The following is a 5,141-nucleotide window of genomic DNA, read 5'->3' as shown; positions in this document are numbered from 1 at the left end:
GGGATCCCCAGGAAAATTCTTTTGTCGAGCCTGGTCCTTTTAAGAAAATGCCTTGCAGCAAGACCTTCTTCCCTTAAACACTAGACTTTCCCCTAAACAGTATGAACAAAGAAAAGTCCTGGACCAGATGGCTTCCAGGTGAATTCTGCAAAACATTTAAAGAATAATAAACATCAGTCCTTTTCAAACTCTCAAAAAATTGAAGAGAGAGGAATACTTCCTAACTCATTCTATTAGGCCTGATATCAGAGCCAGATAAATATACTGATACTACAAGAAAAAATTAGAAACCAAATATTCTATATGAGCGTAAATGAAAAATACACAACAAATTATTAGCAAATTGATTTCAAAAGCATATTAAAATAATTATCAACCATGACCAAGTGGGATTTATCCCAGGAATTCAAGGCTGGTTCAACATAAAACCAACATAATACAAACACATTGATAGAATGAAGGGGGGAAAGTGTGATTACCTCAATTGATACAGCAAAGGCATTTGACAAAATCCAACAACCTTTCATGAAAAAAAAAATAGGAACAGAGGGGAAATTCCTCAACACAATAAGGGGTATTTATGAAAAACCCACAGCTAATGCCATATTCAAGAAGTGAGAGGCTGGACGTTTATTCCCTAAGATCAGGAACAAGGCAAAGATGCTTGCTCTTACTTCTACTATTCGACGTTATATTGAAAATTCTAGTGAGAGCTTTTAACCAAGAAAAAGAAGTAAAAGGCATCCAAATTGGAAATGAAGAGGTAAAATTATACTTGCAGATGGCATGGTCTGAGAGAGACACAGTTACAAAGAATTCACAAGAAAGCTACTAGAGCTAATAAATTCAACAAAATTTATTATAAGATCAACACACAAAAATCAGTTGTGTGAACTGATCAAAAAATGAACAATCAAAAAAATTTCAGAAAGCAATTTTATTTACAAGACCATCTAAAATAATTAATACTGAGGAATAAGGCTAACAAAAGGACTGAAAGACTCATATGCTCAAAATTACAAAACCTTGGTGAAAGAAATTTTAAAATACATAAATAAAAAGGTGTCTCATGTTCATGGATAGGAAGACTTAATATTGTTAAAATGTCGATACTACCCAAAGCAAGCTACTGATTCAACACAATCTCTATTGAAACAGCCTTTTCCACAAAAGTGGAAAAGCCAACCCTCAAATTTATATGGAATTGCAAGGGACCCAAAATAGCCAAAAGAATCTTGAAAAAAGAAGAAGAAAGTGGAAAGGCTCCCAAACACTTCCCAAGGTCAAAATGTACAAGATGACATTAAAACAATGTGGTACCGGCATAAGAATAGACATAAAGACTAACAGAAAAGAATAGAAATTCCAGAAATAAATATTCACATATAATCATTTTATTTTTTTCATTTTAAAAAATATTTATCTTTATTGTTGAGAGTATTACAAATGCCCCCCATTTCTCCCCCATTACCCCTTTCACCCAGCTCCTGCCCCACCCTAGGCCTTCACTGCACTATTGTCTGTGTCCATGGGTTATGCATATATACATATAAGTTCTTCTGTTAATCTCTTCCCTCTCCCCCTTCCCCTTTCCCTCTGAGATTCATCAGTCTGGACCTATGTCTCTAGACCTATTTTGTTAGTCAATTTATTTTGCTCATTGGATTTCACAGATAAGTGAGATCATGTGGTATTTGTCTTTCTCTGACTGCTTATTTTGCTTAGCATAATATTCTCCAGGTCTCTCCATGCTGTCTCAAAGGGTAAATGATCCTTTTTTACAGCTGCATAGTATTCCACCATGTAAATGTACCTTATCTTTTTTTATCCACTCATTTACAGATGGAACTCAGGCTGTTTCTAGATTTTAGCTATTGTAAATAATGCTGCTACCAACTTAGGGGTGCATATATTATTTCTGATTGGTGTTTCAGGAAACTTAGGATACATTCCTAGAAGTGGGATCACTGGGTCAAACAATGCCAAACCAAGACTATTCAAAGCAAAAAGACAGTCTTTTTAACTAATAGTGTTGGAAAAACTGGATATTCACTTACAAAAAGATAAAGTTGGACCCTTACCTTACATCACATAAAAATTAACTTGAAATAGATAAAATACCTAAGTAAAGTTGAGATCTAAAATTATAAACCTCTTAGAAGAAAACATTGTGGAAAGTGTTCACAACATTGGATTTGACAACAATTTCATAGATGTGACACCAAAAGTACAGGCAGCAAAAGAAAAATATAAATAAATGGAACTTCATTAAAATTAAAGACTTTGTGTATCAAAGGACAACCTCAAGAAAGCAAAAAGACAACTACATAATGCAAGAAAATATTTGCAATTTGTATCTCTAACAAGAGATTAATATCAGAATATACAGGAGTGGGCAAAAGGTTTGCAGTTATTTGTATGGAAAACAACACAATAGTTAATAAATAATACAAGAATTAACTCTGTGTTTTGCATGCCCACAACTGTAAGCCCACTTAGCCTACCCATATAAAGGACTCTTATAACTCCACAACCCAAAAGCAAAGGAGCCAATTAAAAAATGTCTAAAGGACTTTATTAGACATTTCTTCAAAGATACACACATGGCCAAAAAGCATATGAAAAGATGCTCAACATTATTACTCATTTGGGACATGCAAATCAAATCACAGTGAGATATTACTTCACACCCATTAGGATGTCTGCCATAAATAAAAATCAGAAAGTAACAGAAATAGATGTTGACGAGGATGTGAAGTTGGAACCCTTATACATTGTTGGTGGAAATGTAAAACGGTGCAGCCACTGTGGAAAATAGTTTGGCAGTTCTTCAAAATTTAAGCCTACCATATGGCTCAGCAATTTTACTCCTAGTTATATACCACAAAAAAAGAAAGAAAGAAAGAAAGAAAAGAAAGAAAGAAAGAAAGAAAGAAAGAAAGAAAGAAAGAAAGAAAGAAAGAAAGAAAGAAGAAAGAAAGAAAGAAAGAAAGAAAGAAAGAAAGAAAGAAAGAAAGAAAGAAAGAAAGAAAGAAAGAAAGAAAGAAAGAAGGAAAGAAAGAAAGAAAGACGGGACTTGAACGGATATCTGTACACCAACATTCCCAGCAGCATTATTCACAATAGCCACAAGGTGGAAACAACCTAAATGTCAATTTATGGAAGAATGCATATGTAAAGTGTAGTACATACTTACAATAGAATATTACTCAGCCTTAAAAAGGAGTGAAGCTCTGGTATATGCTACAATGTGGATGAATTTTGAAAACACTATGCTTCATAAAATATGCCATTACATAGAAAGACAAATATAGAATGATACCTCCTGTATGAGGTACCTAGAATAGACAAGTTTACAGAGAGAGAAAGTAGAATAGGGGTTACCTGGAGCTGAGGAGGAGGAACGGGGTAGTTATTTTTTTAATGGGTACAGTTTATGTTAGATATGATGAAAAGGTTTTATGTATAGATAATGGTGATGGTTACATAACATTGTAAATGTATTTGATGCTACTGTACTTTATACTTCCAAATGGTTAAGATGATAAATGTTATGTTATGCATATTTTACCAAAATAAAAAAGGCATTATAGTATAGTATAGAATTGCATGGTGGATTTTTTAAAAATATATTTTATAGATTTTTTACAGAGAGAAAGGGAGAGGGATAGAGAGTTAGAAACATCCATGAGAGAGAAACATGGACCAGCTGCCTCCTGCACACCCCCTACTGAGGATGTGCCCGCAACCAAGGTGCATGCCCTTGACCGGAATCGAACCTGGGACTCTTCAGTCCACAGGCCGACACTCTAGCCACTGAGCCAAACTGGTCAGGGCTGCATGGTGGATTTGAGGAACAGTGTAGCTAGAGTGAAGGGTCTATAAGAGAAGTAACTGGAAATTAGACTAAGAAATAAGCTCAGGCCATATTGTGAAAGGTTTTGATGCCACTCTGAGGAATGGAGACTTTCTTTATTGTTCTAAAGAGGCTTCTTAACTCCTCAGGCCCTGAAGAGGTTCCTGCCTGGAAAGATAAGCAGTGACTCTGTGGAGATGGCTCTTCTCCTTTTGATGCTCCAAACCCAGGGGCTCCCCTCACCTTCCCCTAAACTGACACTTTTGGAAACATACAAATGTAGTAATCACTTTCTCGGGGACCGTGAAGCAAGTTTCCGGGAGAGTTAAATCTCTGCCCTTGCATCTGAGTTTTTAAATGCTGCCAAGCTTGTAAATCTGTCCATTTCCGGGAGAGCTGTTAGCAAGCCTCAGCGTAGCCAGCTGGTGGTGGTTTTTGTCATTCTGTTACTGACACGAGTATTGCCGATACTGAGGGTTTGTTTTACAGTTGTTGCTGTAACATAACTAAGACCTGATGTGTGGATCCCATCATTACTTTAATTAAGAAAGTGCTTCAGTAGGAGTCAAGCTCCTATCTATATAGTTCAGCATCTTTGATCCTTAATCTTTGTTTTGTCACGTTCACACTGAGTAGATTCTGGGGACCTAGCAACCCTCCATCCCCCTGCACCTGCTACCTTCCCTGCTTATCGACTGCAATTCAAATGAGTGGCTCAGCTTTCTGACTTTGATCTCCTGTATCTCAGATTCTATTAATACACCTGTTCAGTTAAGAATTGGTATGCTCAAACCGCCTCCCCCGCCCCCCCCCCCACCACCAAAAAAAAAAATTGGTGTGCTCTATTCTTGATGAATGGTTTTGAAACTTAACCAAAAAGCCACCAGGGATAATTATCCCAGGCCTGATCTTAGAGAGCAGATGCTACCAGCTTTTTGTTTTTAATGTCCGTTGGTGGGTTTATTTTGTGGATTTGTTTGTTTGGTTATTTATTTATTTTGGTGGTTTTTAGCCAGTGTGATTTCTGCCACCTTCCCTGGTTGAGATAAAAGGGGAGGGCTTCTGCTGCTCAAGAACTGATTCATGATCCACTATCCTCGACTCCAAACTTCACAGGACAACTCTAACGTCCTGACTATTGGCTCATTGAGGTGTTAAAACTTGTCATGCCTACAAGACCAGAAAAACCAGACTTTAATTTGGCCTCAACATTATGTTTTGAGCCCCAGTAAGTAAACCTGACATAGCCTAGTCTCTCACCCGGGAAACAATGGAGGACAGTCAA

This window comes from Myotis lucifugus, unplaced genomic scaffold (genome assembly GCF_000147115.1).
Source record: "Myotis lucifugus unplaced genomic scaffold, Myoluc2.0 scaffold_122, whole genome shotgun sequence".
NCBI classification, from domain to species: Eukaryota; Metazoa; Chordata; class Mammalia; order Chiroptera; family Vespertilionidae; genus Myotis; species Myotis lucifugus.
The sequence above is the reverse complement of the archived record's forward strand: the minus strand, read 5'-3'. Positions refer to the sequence as shown.